The 19,607-nt window shown below is 43.8% G+C and overlaps 1 protein-coding gene and 1 pseudogene across 16 annotated transcripts in view; both read left to right on the forward strand.

The window, feature by feature from the left end:
- Positions 1-19,607, forward strand: part of HHAT (hedgehog acyltransferase) — a 282,686-nt gene that overhangs the window by 132,768 nt on the left and 130,311 nt on the right. The gene's annotated exons all lie outside the window — the stretch shown is intronic.
- Positions 6,809-7,784, forward strand: LOC106729107 (annotated as a pseudogene).

Consider the following 19,607-nt stretch of genomic DNA (forward strand, 5'->3'; position numbering starts at 1 on the left):
AGCTTCTCATTTCTTCTGCACTCATTAAAAAAAATTTTTTTTTAATGGAGATACTGGGGATTAAACCCAGGACCTCGTGCATGCAAACATATGCTCTACCACTGAGCTGTACCCACCCCCCTCTTCTTCACTTATTTTGAAGCATTGTTCTGGAGATGCTGGAAGTTCTGTTCACATTATTAATGATTAGAGCTTTTATCTAGAGACTGGATGCTCTTCTAGTTACTCTAATTGTCAGCAGCCCCACGTCCTCATCTGCTAGACAGTGGTGGGACTGGCTGAGTGTGTGTCCATTGGAGTGGACTGGCAGGGTGCACACACAGACCTTCTGTGTAGGGGAGGAGCAGTGTTTCCCATGCATCACATCAGCTTCTGAGGTGTTTAATTACAGAAGATTTGTTCCAGTACTTTTTCTGTAGTTTGTGTGCTTAGAAAGTTAGGGGTTTGAGATTTGTAGGTAACTAACTACTGTATATAAAATAGATAAACAAGTTTCTTCTGTATAACACAGGCAACTATATTCAATATCTTGTAACCTATAATGAAAAAGGAATATGAAAATGAATATATGTATATATATGTATGACTTAAACATTGTGCTGTGCACTGGAAACTGACACAACATTGTAAACTGACTACAATTAGGAAAAAAAAAAGAAAGTTAGGGGCTTCTGCAAACTCAAGAGTCAAGAGCACCCAGCTCAGGAGTCAGTGTCTAAGACCGAGCCTCTTGGTTCTTTTCTCATTGGCACTGGTGACAGGCAGGCAAGTGTTCCCTCCTCCACGTCATTAAGTCCTGCACAGGCTGCTGGCCTAAAGGAAAGCTTGATTTGCTGATTATACTGTGGCTTTGAAAGCCTCATCAGCTCTTTTGAAAAAGCAGGGAAAGATCTGCCTCTGAAGAAGGTCAAAAGAAGGGGTGATGAATTCTCTAGTCCCTCTCAACCTAAAGCCGTGTGATCATTTTAAGTTGTTTTTGTTGGTTGGTTTTCATATGTATGATGTAATTTTTCAGGTTTTACTCGTAAGAAATCCAGATCTCAGTGCAGGGGGCAGAGGGTGGGAGAAGGCAGAGGAGAATGAGTCTGCCATGCATCAGTGCGGCTGTGGGATAGCTTGAGAGTCAGCGGGATGGTGCAGCAGGCCTGTGGACGGAGGGAGGGACTCAGGACCGAGGATGAGAGCAAAGTGGGTTACAGAACTGTGAGGACGTGGTAACGCCCAAGGATGCCTCCAGTTAGTTAAGACTCTAATGAAAGCAACTGAGGGCTTTGTAGCAATGGAGGAGGATAAACATGGCTCCCTGCAGAGCCACACAACACCTGCTTGACTTCCTTCCTCGACTTCAAAGAGCATGATCTTCCGAGTATCCACTTGAAAGACAAGGAACAGGAGTGTTCTGAAAGGAGGTTCATAGTGGTCACCACAGAGCGCTGTCCTCCACATTCGTTTTGACAACCAGGAAGGACGTGTGTGTTTCATTGTGTTGAGACATGAGGGATGAATAGTAAGGTTGGAAAAGAGGTCCAGAGTTGCTGGAGAGCTTGACAGATCAGCACAGTGGTTCCTAATACAGAGGGACACCTGTAAAAGTCACCTGGCTCTTCCTTTCTCCTGGCCCACCTCCAAACTACTGTGTCACACATTCCCTCATCTTCTTCAGGTGCTGACTCGGAGGTCACCCTCAAAATGAGACTCACCCTGACCATCTCCCCCATCTCCCTCCCCCTGCTCTACACTTTCTTCTTACTCTGGTGCTTACCATCCCCTAACACACCCTGTGGTCTACTTACCATATTGTAGGTACCAGATTGTAATTGTGTATTGATTATTGTTTCTCTCTCTGTCGGAACAGAAGCTCCACATGTGTTTGTTTTGTTCACAGATGTATTCCAAGAGCCAAACAATGCCTGGCATCTAGTAGGTGTTCAATTATTATTTGCTCAATGAGTGAATGAAATGATTAAGAAACCATTCAAAGAGAGGAAAGATGCCAAAATAGGGTCCTGGAGGAATCCCATGATCAAGGTTGGTGTAAGAGTAAAAGGAAATTTCCATCCCGAAAGGTAGACAACCGAAACCGTGCTTTCCTGAGTGATTTCCAAATGTATTCTATCAACTGAAAAAATCCGAAGTAATGGGTCTTCCCCAGTGCTTGTTCATTTAAGACTCAATCTCTTTGATTAAAAAGGCATTATTTTGACGTTATTCATTTCTGGTACAACTGAACTTGAAGGCAGTATAAGTTATTTCTTCCAGATATAACAGTTTTGGGAAATGCTGTCTTATGGTGGGTAATAGTTTTCTGCTGGCCCTGAAGAGCTAAGTGTGGGGAGTGGGGAGCTTAGGCAAGTTGGAGGGAAGGGGGTGGAAAAGCAGAAGAAAGTAGCCCAGGGCCAGGGCTACACTAGGATTCTTTTTGCTGTTGTTTTTTGGAGGGAGACGTATTTAGGTTTATTTATTATTTATTTTTAAAGGAGGTGCTGGGGATTGAAGCCAGCATGCTAAACACGTGCTCTACCACTGAGCTATACCCTCCCTCCTACACTGGGATTCTTTAGGCAGAACGAGTGAGGAGTTTCTCAGAGGCCCTGTCAATTTAACTGCATAATAGCTCTACATAATTAAATACAGAGGTGTTGAGTAAACACTGATTCAAGGCTTCATGAGAGAGAAGCAGGTCTAATTTAAGGATCTTATTTTGTGGTCCCTGACTGGTGTTTGTAATTGTCCCAGTAGCATGATTTTGTTTCTTCTCAGCCTCCCCGGGGTTTTCTGGCTGTTCCTCTTGAGCAGGGTCTCCTTTTGTCATGTTGTCTGTCTGCTCCGCAGGAGCGGGTGTTCAGTGCGGTCTTGGTAACTGTCAGCTGCTGTGTGTTAATTTCTTCTTTGGCGCTTGTAAAGCTGAGGCTGCAGGTCAGGCTTCCTACATGCTGACTCATCTGGAGAATCCAGGAAGACTGCACCTCACCATGTTAGTCGGAGCACACACTTCTCAGGTATATGCCTTTAGATAGAGGAGTGCAGGGGAAGGTTCTGGAAGCTTACCCCATGGCACTTCCGGGTATTTGCCCCCAGGGTCTAGAGTGCTACTCCTTTGGGAAGGTGGTTATATCACTCACTGTTATTTCAGATCAGCTGAGCGGACTTTCTGTAGGAGGCATGGTCCTCGAACACTTTTCCACGTCCTAATATAGAACCTCGACTAACCACTGAGATACAGAGAAGCAAAGAATCTCATGAGCCCATTTTGGAAAGAACAGTGACTTGACAAAAATCCACGATATGTCTGAAATGCACCATCTTGAGATCTGTTAACCCGTCCTCAGACCCCCAGGTTTGGCATCTGAGCTTGGCTCCCAGATGTATGATGAAGGCAACTGGACTCCGGCCTCCTAGGCTGCAAGGCCTTCAAGTGACATTGGGCCCTAATGAACTGATGGACCAAGTAATGCTTTAGAACAAGGGAGACAAAGAGACTCGTTAAATTAGGGGAAAACTGCCTTTTGACATACTCTCTGAGCGTCTCAGAGAAATTGGAGCCACCGGCAGGTACTCCGCCCAAAGTAAAGACCACAAATTTAAATGAGTGGAGACGTGTCACCACTGATTTTCTTGAACCGTCTTCATTTGACATTGACATGCCCTCACTTAGACTTGGCTCCCAGGAGAACTCTCTAGAGGTGAGCCCCTCTGGACATGCAAACTGAGGCTCAAATACCAAATCCAAGAACGTTCATGTTTCCCAAGAGGAGGTCCTCTGGCTGAATCAGATGCCTCGGAAGAGTTCCCAGGTTGGACATCCCTGCATGTCCTCAGGCAAAAACCTTTAATGAGATTATTAGTCAAAGCTAATGTTCTCACGAAGGGAATGAAACTGAACCCACTGACCTGGCAGTGGCATTAGACTAAGAATTTAAATTGAGGTCTGTGGCATTGAACTTGGGTGTCATGTCTTAATTTTTGTCAAGTTTAAGCTCAGTTACAGGGAAGATTGTGGAGACTTTCACCTACTAAGAAAAACATTTCACAGTAGAGATTTTTACTTTAGATCTAGAAGAACACTTAAAATATGAAATCACAAAACCAGGTTTTTTTCACATCAGGGATAAAAATAACACATTGGAAGGAGCACCAGGCAAAACCTCAAAGTTTCATAGAGAAAAAGTTGAAACCAGCCAGTGTGTGTTTCAGCTTCTTCATTATGTAACAGCCTCATAGAATGTGCCCCAAGACATCATTTTTTTTTTATGAAGTTGAATAAAGTCCTTGATTGAAAGTGGGAAGAAATGGGGAGGGTTAGAGCTCAGTGGTAGAGCTCATGCTTAGCATGCACGAGGTCCTGGGTTCAATCCCCAGTCCCTCCAGAAAGTGGGAAGAGAAGGGAGGGGGTCAGAGATTTCTTCATGTGCTGCTAAATCCACTGTGACCTTATTCTGCGCTGGTGCATCCTGGTTTGGGTCCCTTGTTCCGATCTCAGCAGAACCACCGCCATCTCTCAGAACCGGCCTCCCCACCTCCTCCGTTCCTTCACTGCAGCCAGGGTGGGATCTTCGTAGAAGGCGAATCTCTGTCTAGTAATTCCTTTGCTTAAAACTGTTTAATGGCTGTCCTTAGGAGAAATTGCAAACTCCTCTGATGTGCAAGCCTGCTCTGAGAGGCAGGATGGAGGTTGTGCTTAAGGTTGTGGGCTACGGAGGCACACTTCCTGGTTTAGGAGTTGCCTCTGCCCCTTCCTGGCTGAGAACCCTTAGGCGAGTTACTTCCCTCTCTGGGCTTCTGTGGCCTCAACTGTGAAACTGAGATGATAGTAATAATAGAACACTGACGGGGTTGTTGTGAGGATTAAGTGAGTTCTAGCACATCCTAAACACCCAATAAACATTCACTATTATGATGATTGTTTATATTCTGCTCTCAGTTTGCCTCTGCCCCTCAGTCATTCCAAAATATTTACTTATACCTTCCCCACTTCGATTCACCTATGGGTCATATTTCCTTTGGTCTCTTATTTCTGTAAGTTGCTTCCTTTGTCTGGAATGTCATCACACACACACACACACACACACACACACCTATCTGCATCCTCTACATTCACCTGCTACATCTTCTGGCTAAGTCTTCAACCTCCAAAGCTCACACACACACACCCCCACACACCTATCTGCATCCTCTACACTCACCTGCTACATCTTCTGGCTAAGTCCTCAACCTCCAAAGCTCACACACACACACCCCCACACACCTATCTGCATCCTCTACATTCACCTGCTACATCTTCTGGCTAAGTCTTCAACCTCCAAAGCTCAGCCCAGGTCAGGGCTCCTTCACTCTGCATCTTCTAGCCTCCCGCTGCTCCAGTTCTTCCTTGTACCCTGCCATTCATCACACAGTACAGTAATGGCCTGTTCACTTGTAGCTCTTTGCTCACTGCCCTTACCCTTGTGAGAGAGGGATTACATCTACATCGCCATCATTTCTGCATATTCACTATCTACCTACTGTGTGCTTATGAATGCTGGATGTGTCCATGGATGGATGGATGGAGGTTACCAAGGGAGTCTGATCTAGTGCCAGGAAACTTCCCAAGGCAGCCCATTTGGTTAGTCAAAACTGCACTAAATCTGCCTGGAGATACAATCACTCCATCAAGTTTTCTAACCCATTACTCATCCATAGTAAACTTAACTGGTTCTCCGTGTCATCCACCCCCTCATCCTGGCTGGTACCCTCTAAGTATGCTCCTCTTGTATCAATCTCTCTTTGAAGTAAGCACTTGAAATTGAGAATGACCCTCTTGGTGTGGCCTAGTGAGCACAGAGATATACTATCAGTTCTTCTGTTCTTCTAGTAAAGTGGACAAATAGCTAGCCTTTTTTTTTTTTTTTTTTTTTTTTTTTGCCCCACAACATTGTTGATTAGTTGAGCTCACTGTTGACTAACTCCCCCAAATCTTAGCATCCTTCTGTGGTACCACCTTGCCTCCATCCTGTACCTGCAGGGCTTTGTGGGCCATAGCAAAGGTGGCTCCTCTGAGTGCGATGGGGAGCCATTGTTGGGTTTAAGTAGAGGAGTGATGTATCTTGAATTTTTAAATATCTCTTTGTTCTATTGATAAAGACCTTTAGGAGAGCAAGGGGAGCCCATTAGGAGGCTATTGAGGGAGAGGTGATGAGAAGTCATCGGATTCTGGATATACTTTTGAAAGTAGAGCTAACAGGGTTTGCTGACGGGTTGGATGTGGAGATTAGAGAGTCAAGGATGATGACAAGAATTGTGGCCGTAGCAGCTAGAGCAATGGAGCTGCCATCATTTGAGGAGGAGAGGACTCTGGGAGGAGCAGGTGCAAGGGGAAGATCAAGAGTTTAGTTTTGGAGATGCTAAGTTGGAAACCTCTTTTAGACATCCAAGTAGAGTTGTTTAAAAAAAAAAAAGCAGGGGAAATATATAGGTCTGGAGTATAGGAGTATAGGGAAATATATAGGTCTGGGTTGGAAATACCAATCTGGGAGTTCGGGGCGTACAGATAGCATTTAAAATTTAGAGACAGGATGGTGAGACTGCCAAGAGAATGAATATATAGGGAAGAGAAGAGGACCAAGGACCAGTGAGCCCTGGCTCTCTGACCTTAGAGGTTGGAGTCAGCAAAGGCATCTGAAAAGCAGCAACCAGTGAGTCAGGAGGAGAGCCAGGAGAGTGTGGCGTCCCAGATGACTAAATGAAAGTCGGGGAAGATATTTATATAACAGAGTACAAACTTAATATAAATACACGTCGTATATAACATTTAAGATAAATACATAATAAGTACTTAGTGGAAATAATGTTTTTAAATAAATACATAATAGATTAGAAAGTGTGTGTAATGGATTATATCTGGAAAAATAGCCAGGAATCAGAAGGGGCTCAGTTCTGCTGTTCTTAGTACTTTGATTTTGGGGAAGTTAAATAGCTTTTGTCCAGCACTTTTTTTTTCTCCCCCAGCAACATTTTTAACTCATCTGTAAAGTGGGGATTTTAATCCTGGTCTTGCTATCGGAGTTATTGTGAGAAGCAATGGAAATACTAGATACAGATGTGGTTTGTTGGCACGCATGCTCCCTCTCTTGCATCTGTATCTGCATCTATATCCATGTGCACACGTATATGCATGTATACTTATATGTGTATGTGTGTATTTATGGGGTTCCAGAGATTGGTATATTGTTAATATCTATTAAATCACAGCTTTTCCGGTAGGTGGCCTGAGATGACCTCTAAAAATGGCTCACTATTTAAACCCCACAAAGTCATGCAAATCAAGAGGTTCAAATCTTCGTGTTCACTTTAAGAACATTCAAGAAATTGCCCAGGCCGTTAAGGGTGTGCATATCCAAAAGCCACCAAGTATCTGAAGGATATCACTTTACAGAAGCAATGTGTGCCATTCTGTCGTTACAATGGTGGAGTTGGTAGGTGTGCCCACAAAACAATGTGGCTGGGTGCAGGGTCGATGGCCCAAAAAGAGTGATGAATTTTACTGCACATGCTCAAAAATGCAGAGAGGAATGATGAGCTTAAGGGCTTAGATGTAGATTCTCTGGTAATTGAGCACATCCAGGTAAACAAAGCTCCCAGGATGTGGTGCAGGGTGCACAGAGCTCATGGTCAGATCAACCCTTACGTGAGCTCTCCCTGTCACATTGAGATGATCCTTACTGAGAAGGAGCAAGTTGTTCCTAAACCAGAAGAAAAAGATATCCCAGAAGAAAGTGAAGAAATAAAAACTTATGGCCCAGAAATAAATTGAGCAAAAAAAAAAATTGCAAATATAAGTAAAAGCAGAAAAAAAAAATCACTCAGGTTACGACCTATTATGGTCATAATTATTTTAGTAGGTTGCAGACAGCATTTTGAAAAATAAGGAATAGAAAGCATCACTGAATTGCTCAGAGTAAAAGTAAGTCAGATTTCTTGAAACTGATGCCTGTAGTAGTTATCTATTCCTGTATAACAAATTACCCCAAAACAGCAATTTAAAACAACCAGTATTTTATTATCTCTGGGGGCCAGCAGCTGCCTTGCTGAACTGGTTTGACTTGGGTTGAAGATGAGCTGTCCTCCTGGGCTGCAGTCATCGGGAGGCTTGACTGGGCTGGAAGGTCCACTTCCAAGCTCGCTCTTGTGCCTGCTGGCTGGAGACTCAGCTCCCAGTCCTGTGGGTCTTTCCTTAGGGCTACCCAGGACATCGTAGCTAGCTTCCACCAGAGCGCATGATCTGAGAGCAAGAACAAAAGAGCATCCCCAGGTCAGAAGCCACAGTCTTGTTTACCATCACCTACTCTCATCACATCTGCCATGTTTCTCTTCTGTTCCATTAGTCACACAGACTAGTCCTGGCACAGTGGGGGCTGCAGAAGAGTGTGATTGCCAGGAGGCGAGAACCATTGAGGACCATCTTGAAACCTGGCTACCATAGCCTCCCTCCATATTGGTGAATACTGGGCTGAGATACAAAGTACATTTCTTTTTCTTTTTTTTTTAATATTTTTTTACTGAGTTATAGTCATTTTACAATGTTGTTAATTTCCAGTGTAGAGCACAATTTTTCAGTTATACATGAACATACATACATTCATTGTCACATTCTTTTTTGTTGTGAGCTACCACAAGGTCTTGTATATATTTCCCTGTGCCATACAGTATAACCTTGCTTATCTATTCTACATATGCCTGTCAGTATCTACAAATTTCGAATTCCCAGTCTGTCCCTTCCCATTCCCCTCCCTCTTGGCAACCACAAGTTTGTATTCTATGTCTGTGAGTCTGTTTCTCTTTTGTATTTATGTTCTTTTTTTTCTTTTTAGATTCCACATGTGAGCGATCTCATATGGTATTTTTCTTTCTCTTTCTGGCTTACTTCACTTAAAATGACATCAAAATGCATTTCTTAATGTGGGTCACGTGAAAAAGGGTTTAAGAAACACTGCTCTGCAGTGGCTAGTACTCTGTGCTATTGGGCAGAGTGGTCCGTTAGCTGGCAGAAGCCCATTTAAGAAGCTCTGCTATTGGGAGGTGGGTGTAGCTCAGGGGTAGAGCACATGCTTTGCATGCACGAGACCCTGGGTTCAATCCCCAGTACCTCCATTAAAATAAATAAGTAAATAAATAAACCTAATTACCTCTCCCAAAACAAAACTAAGCAAAAAAAAAAAAAAAAAAAACAAAAAAAACCCCCAAAACCCCAGAAGCCCTGCAATTGGTGCTCTTTTACACCCATGGTTAATTACCAGTGACTTTCAGACCGTGACTGTGAACACCAGTGATTTTTACAATGAAACAATACAACTGAAGTCGAAACGGGCTATGCAGGTCTGTTTATCCATAAATAAAATGAGCCTGCACTGTGTCCTTTCATCGCCCCCCTGTCTGACTTCTGCAGTGCTGCGTCATTCACCCATCTGGTCAGCTGCCAGCACATCCGCTGTCGGTGGGCTCTCACTTCAGATCTGTGGCCGTACTTTACGCACAACTGTGTGGCTTGTGCAATATACTGTCTGGGTTTGTGAGAGTAATTATACTTTCTGCCTTTTTTTTTCTGCTTGCTTATTGGCCCGTGGGTGTGGGCTGAGTAATGCGCTTGTAAGAAATTTTACCAGTAGATGAAGGGGGTTTACCTTTAGGTAGGCAAAGATGTAAGTTTATAATTGAACTTTCATGTTTTGTGTAGAGGGCCTATTACATACATAACGATGTGCCTTATATAAAGGGATCTTACAGAATAAATATAGATATGACTTTTAATATACCTTACTGTGAAAAACAAATCCATTTTAGCTTTTCGGGTGGATTTTTAAAAAATTAGCGTTAAGTGACTGAAAAAGAAGAAATTTTCCTTGAAGCACTAGTAGACTCTAAGCAGGCTAGGAAGTCTCCAGTTAAGGGACCAGCAGAAAACACCAGTAAGTAAAAACATATGGCCACTGGCTTTTCACTTAAAACTGCGGGGAAGCCTCCTGGTTTGCTGTTCACTGTCTGTGCTTCAGAGAGCTCCCACTGCTTGTCAGCCTGCAGCCACAGGTCTTTTCTGACTTGCTGGGGTCTTCTTCATCTTCCAGTCACAGGGGAGGGTCAGAGGACTGTTACTCTCAGCAGCCTTCCAGGGACAGGGGTCCTTTAGTTCTCCAAGAAGTATTCCCCCAGCATGCTGGGCACACTGTCATTTATTATTTGTGTATCAGTTGCCTCCCTAGTCTGTAAACTCGTGTAAGCAGGGACTGTTCCCAGCACCTGCCAGTCACTGGCCCAGCGTGGGGGCTAGATACATATTTGTTGAAGAGGAGGAAATTAAATTCTTTATTTTCTTGAATGTGCTTATGTTCAGAAGATGAAGGTTTGTGCTATAATATACACAAGATGCTACTTTTTCTCAGTGTTTCTATTAAATGTTGTAAATTTTAATTGTTCTTGAAATTTGTGAACTTTAGAATGTTAGAGACTATTTATAATATAATTTCTATTTCTTGAAGTAAGTTTTTTCCCCTTTGAAGCCCATCTCATTTTTGGTAACCTCCAGGGGGAGATGGACTTAATTTTCATAACATGAATGTGGCCCCCTGACGGCTTGAGTGAGCAGGTTGAGGACTGCAGAGACGTTTGAAGGTCTCTTGAGATTCAAACCTGTATGTATATTCCTGAAGGCCAGAGCCCTCACAGACCAGGCAGCATCGCTGGTCAGCCGTATGAAATGCCTTTCTCTCCGTCTAGAACACACTCTGAACGAAGGACCGCCAGCAGAGTTGCTCCAGGCTTGGCCCACTGACCTGGCTTTGGCATTTTAACTATGAAAAACAAAAGCAAAGGTTTGCGTGATGGTTTATGAAAAGCTACGAGCTTTTTGTGTGTATTAGCTCTCTGTCTTGCTGTCCCTTGATTTTTCCTTCCTGGCTGTACTGTGCTCACCAGCCCCGTGCAGAATGTCCTATCTGGTTCCGGTGAGACCGTCTGTATCACGCTGCTCCCAGCCTCAGGCCTGGCACATGACACAGCCCGACAGAGTTCCATCCTCACCTGTGCCCCTCGGGTCCCCGCTCCCCACTCCCTTCACCTGTCTCTGCTGGATTGCAGTGTGGGTTCTTCTCTTATTGACAGATTGTTGCTGTATAACCACTTTAATTTTTTTCTTCTTCTGAATTTCAATGAGGGAGAATTTGCTAGAAAGTTACAGAAGGAAAAATGATCACATTCACTTTGATTAGCTGGAACCCTCTAGGTGAAAGAGATGCCTAAGGAGAGATTAAGAAATTTTGCTAGAATTAGTGAGCATAGGAGAGGGTGCAAAGATTTGGGGACCCATTGTTTTAAAACCCTAGAACTCTGCTTATGTCTTAGTAGTGAATAAATACCAATAGGACATTCTTATCAAGGCTCCCATATATAATTAGTATGAAAATAAAACTGAAGAGGGAAAGGAATCTAAAAAAAAAAAAAAAAAGAACATAAATACAAAATAAACAGACTCATAGACATAGAATAAAAACTTGTGGTTGCCAAGGGGACAGGGGGGTGGGAAGGGACAGACTGGGATTTCAAAATTTGTAGATACTGACAGGCATATGAAGAATAGATAAACAAGATTATACTGCATAGCACAGGGAAATATATACAAGATCTTGTGGTAGCTCACAGTGAAAAAGAATGTGACAATGAATATATGTATGTTCATGTGTGACTGAAAAATTGTGCTCTACACTGGAAATTGACACAACATTGTAAAATGACTATAATTCAACAAAAATGTTAAATAAATCAATCAGTTGTATTTATGGAAAAAAGAAATTAGTGAGAATGACACTAACATCAAATTTATTTTAAAAATTGATTATCAAGTATCATTTTTGGATGTAATGACCATTTTTTTGAATTCTAATTATGGTAATGGATCTTTAGTTTCAGTATAAAAAAGAAGACGAACTAGTGCACCTCACCCCAGTTGGGCACACTTGAGTCTCATTTCTGTCTTTTCAAACCTGTTGGCCTTAGGTTACTAATGGTGGCAGAACCAAATGTTCCGACTATTCTGAGGGGTGAAACCAGATCATTGAAACGATCATGTGGTGCAGTTTTTCAAGCCATAATGAACAGCTTCATCAAGCACATATCATGAGTAATCACTCACTGTAATGTGGTGCCCACAAGAGACATGCTGTACAGTGGAATGAGATTTTAATCAGATGACTGATTGTAAATATACATGGACTGAGAAAACTTTTTTCAGCTTTTAAGATTGTGTTAACATTTGCTCTGTGTTAAATTCTTGTAACACGGTGGCATTTTGGGGCTAAGTATTGACTTGTTTAATTACCCAGTTCTCAGTCCCAGCCTTTTGAGACCTGACCTACTTTATTGCGGTTCCCGAAATGCTGAGTATCTTGGGCCCAGTTTACTTTATAAACAGAAGCCGAGGCTCATATCACTATATAATCTTTCCTGAGGGGGGAATAAAAGGTGAAAGTCAGATGTTCTCATTCTCTGCTTGGAGATAATTCAGTAGTCGGGTTGTCAAAGGCAACCTGGGCATAAGGATCAGCGAGACCGTATCAGCAGTTCCATCAGAGATATGATTTCTCTCCCTCTATCTTGCTGTTTTTGGTTGCCTTCTGGGCATCATCACTGCAAGTGCTGCCTGGAAGAAAGAAGGGTTCATCTATCACTATCTCCCATGGCTCTGGGGCCAGTTCCCCTCCCAGTCAGTAACACTTTAGATTCCAACCCAGCGTGCTGTTCTTTGGGGTCCTAGTAAGCTGGCTTCCAGGGAGGAGCCTAAGTCCCATGGAATTGACATGCCACCTGGCAAGTACTTCCCTCCCCAAGCTGGCCAGCTTCTACTTTTCCTACAAAACCCAGCAAGAGCATCACCTCCTCTGGGAAGCCCTTGCTGCATGCCTCTCCTGCTGTTGTGATGTCAATACTCTTTTCATGAGCTGCTGGACACTGTGTTTGTTTTGGGGGGTGAGGTTTGGTTTGATTTTTTTTTTTTTACAAGACCCTGTCCGTCCCATCAGTAGGTGCTTTAATTTTATTGATGTGAGGGGACCCCTCTTCCATAGTGCCACCTTAGCAATTAATATCTGCTATTACTACATTTCAGGCTCCCAAAGCCAGTGTATTATTCTTAAGAACAACAAACAAAAATCTGTCCTAGTCCAGAAATTACAAACACAATTTTCGATAAGCATCTCATTTGACTTATAATATATGTTACTTAAATTTTTTTATTTTTTAAATTTTTAAATGTTTTTATTGAAGTATATAGTCAGTTTACAATGTGTCAATTTCTGGTGTACAGCATAATAGTTCAGTCATACATATATACACATATATTCATTTTCATGTTCTTTTTCATTATAGGTTACTATGAGATATTGAATATAGTTCCCTGTGCTCTACAGTATAAACTTGTTGTTTATCTATTTTACATATAGTCATTATATCTGCAAATCTCGAACTCCCAATTTATCCCTTGTCACCACTTCCCCCATCCTGATAACTGTAAGTTTCTTTTCTATGTCTGTGAGCCTGTTTGTTTTGTAAATAAGTTCATTTGTATCTTTTTTTTTAGGATTCCACGTATAAGTGATATCATATGGTATTTTTCTTTCTCTTTCTGGCTTACTTCACTTAGAATGACAATCTCCAGGTCCTTCCATGTTGCTGCAAATGGCATTATTTTAATATATGTTACTTTAATTGCTCTGAGTTTTTAATGAGGAAATCTGAGTTCAAGTTGAAGTTGGGTCAGTTATTAACTATGTAACTGCTGGCTAGCCATTTAACCTTCATTCATGCATTTATTCATTCATTCACATATTTACTGAGCCTGTGGACCAGGCCCTGTTAGGCACCCTGTGTTGGCTTCTCTAGCTGGCAAATGGCAAAATATACAAGCCCTACTTTCCTTACAGTTTGTTAAGAAATGTTATGACAGTGCTTTGTACATGTAGAGCTCTAAAGAGACATTTGTCATTATTTTAATGGACGAGGGCTTGTGCATCAAGAATAGAACAGAACAAAGAAGCAGAGAATTGCTTCTTTAACAGAATTTGTTGTGGCCACATGAGAAAAGTGTTATGGATATATCCAGGTGCGACATCTGGGGTGAGTCAGCCTCAGTTTTTTTTTTTTTTTTTTTTTTGTTTTTGTCTTCCTGTCTATCTTTATCCTGAAATATAATCCTGAGAACAAGAATCTCATTGCAGCCTGGGTGTCTTTCCTATGCTCCTGGGGGAGGCAGGAGCAGGGACTGATTGTCTCGCTAGAACTGGACACGGTGGGTGAGCTGTTAGTCCCCAGAAGGATGTCAGGCCTCCCCTCAAACACACAGGTGAGCGGAGAAAAGCAGCGAATGTCTAGCACATCACTCTTAACCATTTTTCTCTCAACCGATGGCTTTGTCTCATACTCGGTTAAAAGTCCTCCCTCTGCTAAATCTCCTGGCTTCTGCACTCATCACCTGTCACAGTGGAAACTTTCCCCCTAGATAAACAAAAAACCACCTCATTTGTCTTATCCTGCTGAAGCTGCTACCCTCTCCACTCCAACTTCAGAACCATGTACGTGTATAAACAACACATGCGAGTTACTTACACCCACTGTCCCTGCTTCCTCTCCATCACATTCTCTCTTCACTTGGCTCTGGTCTGGCACCTGGAGTCTTACTGGCCTAAATTCACTTTCACTCTTCCCCTTTACCCCGGCATCACTTTTTATCCCCGACTGTGCATGCTCTGAATCTCAAATCTCTATGCAGGTAAGATTTAGACAGAACCAGGTGTTGGAAAAACATAAGAAAGTGAGGGAATGGTATCCTGCAGACTCTGTTTATGTGACTTTTCCAGGTGGAGATAAAGATGGCATGACTTGATGCCAGTTGTTACGTGATGTCATCAGGAAGCCCCTTCCAAGTATTGTGTCCTGTACGTTCTCGGAAAATAAAGACTCTGATTGAGACCAACAGGAGGGCAGCATTGTGACATTTTGAATAAAGAACTGGGGTCTAGGGGACCTGACCATTAGCCTCAGCTCTGCCCCTAGTTGTGCTTCAAACTGTTTCATCTTCCTTATTATCTATGTCTTTACTCTGTCAAGTGAGGAGGTTACAGCAGATAAACTTAAAAGTCTCTCCTCCACTTTGAAATTGTTAGGTAGCCCAGTCAGAACTAATCAGGGCTTCTCGAGTCTAGTTACGAACTTTATTCTCGTAGTGATTTGATTCAGTTTTTACCTCCAACCCTTCAAGTCAGTCTTCAGACTTCCAGGTAGGAGTGTGAGCTAGACCTTGGCAGCCCACTCATGGGATGGACAAGTCTGGAGATGAAAAGCTGTGAGGGTTGTAAACTGAAGAAGCCGAGGCAAAGACTGAGGGTGAATATGGTACTTCACAGAGACACTGCCCTGCGTGTGTCAGGCTAGATGGCCATACCACGGTGGTTCTAAAACATACCTCACTGGTTAGGTGGCATTTGTAGCTTCTGGTGCACCGTTCCTTTCTTCTTTAGTCCCTAAGTCTAAAGAAGATCAGCCTGGAAGGAAGGACCAGGACCCTGAAAGGCAGGCAGCCTGGCAGAGCAGAGCAAATCCTGGAACCAACTGTGGGTTCTGGAACGAGTTCTGCCGCCGACATGCTGTGTGGGTGTCAGCCACAGGAGGCCGAAGAGGGATTCAAGGAGGTGCGCTGCCCGACTGGAAGAAGGCGCGTGGGGCCGACATGGAGCATAACAGCACCTTACTACGGTACAAGCAGATGGCGCGTGCGGGTGTTCGCACTTCTCCTTTTATAACGCCCGGGCATGCGTGTTGTTCATAATGCTGACTCATGCTGTTTGCGCATGCGTGTTGTTCATAATGCTGCCGCATGCTACTAGCGCATGCGTACATTTACTTCTTACCTCATACACATGCAAGTTATTGTGAACTTTGACCTGGGTCCCCTGGCCTACCCACTTAAGACTGCCAGCAGTGGGCCTGACCCCTTCTCTGTCCGAAGCGGATGCTGTGTGCTCCAGGAGTAAACCTAAGTGCAGGACCCCTCTGGCAGGTGCTGGGAGCCTAACTGGGATACACTCTGAAGCTCAACAGGAACAGCAGTCAGAATCATAATGAATAAACCATCAGGGCTGCCACGGAAGCATTAGCCCAGGCACAGTCTACTAATTTGCTGATGGTTATCAGACGAGAGCTGCTGCCCGGGAAGTGAGCGTTCATACTTAGAGACGCTTCCTGAAAGTGGCTGAAGCAGGGAGTCGGAAGCCTGAGGCCAGGTGGAGCCTTAAGTTCATCCATTCCGGTTTTCTGGCTGTCGCTCCAGTCTCCTCTAAACACCCTCTTAACCCATGCTTGAACTCGGGGTGGGAAATTCACTGCCTTATTAGGATATTGCAGCTTGTTCAAAAGTTCCTTTTTTTTCTTCAAAGTTCCCCGGGATTTTTTTCTGATTCATTGATTGATTAAGGACTTTTTTTTTCGGAAGGGAGGGAGGTAATAAGGGTTCAAAAGTTCCTTTTTGTATATCAAGCTGTTGCATATCAGTTGATGCTTGGACAACAAAAATGTTCATATCACGTATGCACACAGATTTCCTACTTTTAAAATATTTTGTCTTTTATTGAAGTGTAGTTGATTTATAGTGTTAGTTTCAGGTGTACAGCAAAGCAATTCAGTTATGCATATCCGTGCATATATATTTTTTTCAGATTCTTTTCCATTATATGTTATTACAAGAGATTGAGTATAGTTCCCTGTGCTATACAGTAGGTCCTTGTTGTTTATCTATTTTATATAAAATAATGTGTAGAAGATTTCCTGTTTTTATTTTCCGGAAGGAAGCAAGAATAGTATGCACAGGACCACTGCTTCTTATGTCTTCTCAGAAGGAAACCTTGGCCTATTGTGAGCTGGTAGCCATGAGAGGTTACTTTCTTCAACAGTGATAAGAATAATTGTGCTGTAGTTTGATAGCTATCTTATTTCAGAAGAGAAGGCCCATTTCTCCCTGTGGGTGTTTATTTAATGTATTTACACATAAGAGTGATATATTAAATAATTACTTTTGAGCATCTTCTGCCTGCAGTCTACTGTGCCGAGTGCCTAGGCAGGCACTCATGACAGCATGTGATCCACATGTTAATTTACTCAAAAGATAATGATTGAGAATCTGCTTGGTGGCAGGCTCTGGTTCCTGCATTCTTAATCAGCTTACCTGTCACAAGGATCCTTAAGGTCCCCCACTTGTCCCAGCCCCTAATTCCATTCTCAGCCAATCACACAGGCATGAGAAGAAATAGTCTGAAACACAGCATGTTTTCACAATCCTTCACTTCTGTACATTTAGACCCTAAATTTCATAGGAGACCATAGTTACTGGTGAAGCTGGACATGCACTGGTATGTACTGGTATGTACCAGTATATCCAAATAAGGTGCGAGTTCCGGGTGGGGGTGGTGGGAGGAGGCTCCCTGCCCCGCCCCACCCAGCCCACTCTCACTCAGCCCCAAGGCTCTTGGTGAGGACCCCACGGAACAAATGCTCTTCCTGCTTTTCTGCCCGTTTCTTGAGCTCTGTGCCCGTCCCTCAGATTTTCCAGCCGTGCTGACCTTTTCTCCAGTGCTCTGGCTCTGCCAGGGCCCTGGATTGAGTGGCCTCTCTTTCTGGGCTGCATTGGAAGACAACTTCTACCCTTTTTTTTAAGGCGGCTTGCTGCTCCCACTGAGTTACTGGGAATGGGGCTCCCATTAAAACAACTCTTAAAAATCGGAGGGAAGGAGGTTACTATTTACTGAGTCCTCATGGTGTATCAAGCGCTGTGCTAAGCCCTGTATCTGTATTTTATCACTTAATTCTCACAACCTCTCCGTTTTCCCAAACGGGAGGCTAAAGCCCAGAGAATTCACAGAACTTTCCAGAGCCGGGCTGACTAAGACCTGAGGCGGGAGATGCTGCCTGCAGAGCAGGTGTGCTTAAAGGGAGCGCAGCACGTGGGCTCGCCTGGAGCCGGGCAGCCAGGTCTGGAGAAGCAGAAATCAGGTGGGGGCGGAAAGGGCTCATTTATTGAAAATCAACAGCCACTTTCAATGAGTAATAATGAGAGGCGGCGAGAGCCGTGCTTTTAGGGGGAAGAGCACGTATTTCACAGCTTCAGGGCTCAGTTTGACTCCCAGCTTTGTCCTCTGCTGTCTGTGAGCTCTGTGCCAGTTACTTAGCCTCTGGAGTGTTGTTCCTTCACCGATAAACAGGGATGCCAACACCTACGGTAACTGCGCGTGTCGGTGAGTACCAAACATAGTAGTTGCCACCTTCTAAATACTCAAATAATAATTTCTGTAATTAGGATTTTCATGACTCCTTCGGGGGTGGTGGGGGCTTCTTCCCCTCCCCCACCTCTATACCTAAGGTCTCTGTGACTCCTTCCACATCCATTCAGCCTCTGATTCCTGCAACAGAGTCTGATGCTTTCTGTAGCTGTTATATAACTGAAAAGACTGAACAGGTTTGTGTGAGTGACGGAAGCAGAAATCTTTGTTTTACTTCATACATACTTCTGCCTCCCATACTGCAGTTCTGGCGGACTTAACAATTGCTATCTGTCGTTTGAAGATTTACTTTTCTGGCTGAGCAATGTAGCCTTGGTTTTGGTTGAGAGGAGGGATCATTTCTGTTTCTGCTTTTTGTTTTGTTTTTTTTTTAATCTGCGTTAAATACGATAGGAATTGACCTCATCTGGATCCATGTAAAACCAGCTGAAACAAATCAGCTATCCCTGCAAGTGTATCTCCTCCAGAGCTCTGTTCAGAAGGCTTAGGAGTAAATGGAATTTATGTATCTTGAATTTGATTTTCCCTGAATTTTATCATTATTTCAAGTAAGTGATACAGTAAATGAGGTCCCTCATATTTTGGCTCCGTGTCTCTATTCTCACCTCCCCCGTGTCTGTAATCTGTAAACAGATGCCCGAGTACATAAAAGAATCTTGTCATTTAAAGGTATGCCACAAGGAATCCTTGTGATGTCAGTAATCACCTGCTGTATGTCGGGGTACAGGGTGTGAGGTGCTGGATGTGCTGAGATGTTCCAGAGACGGGGTAGGGTGGACCTGGAAGCTAGGGACAGTCAGGGCCTGGGCAGTCAAACCCCACTCGGGTGCATTTCTGTGTGCATTGCTCATTGCCTGTAGCGCAGGATGAACCCAGGCTTTCTCTGGGCAGATAGCTGGCTGGGACGCCAGGTACGTAACCACCGCCATCGGGGTGTTAGCAGTGGCGATTATACCTGGTGGGCAGCAGCATGATGACTCAGGCCACTCACAGCTGGACCCAAAGGTGGGAGACGGACACGGGCTGAGCGGTTGGAGGTTTAGGGGGAACGAGCGTGCTCATTAGGGAAACCGGGGCAGTGCCGTTCCAATGGACTAAGCCAGTCTGGTGGCGTTGGGAGAGGTGTGCCTGAAAGGGTCCACCGCTGCCCAGGGTTTATTGGATGCCTGGTGTGAGGCCCAGGCACCATGACAGGCTCACCAGTGAGCACATGGAACGGCTTTCTCCCGTCCCTGCTAGAGCCGTCTCAGATGGGGCGGG

Source organism: Camelus ferus, chromosome 23 (assembly GCF_009834535.1).
Source record: "Camelus ferus isolate YT-003-E chromosome 23, BCGSAC_Cfer_1.0, whole genome shotgun sequence".
Taxonomy (NCBI): domain Eukaryota; kingdom Metazoa; phylum Chordata; class Mammalia; order Artiodactyla; family Camelidae; genus Camelus; species Camelus ferus.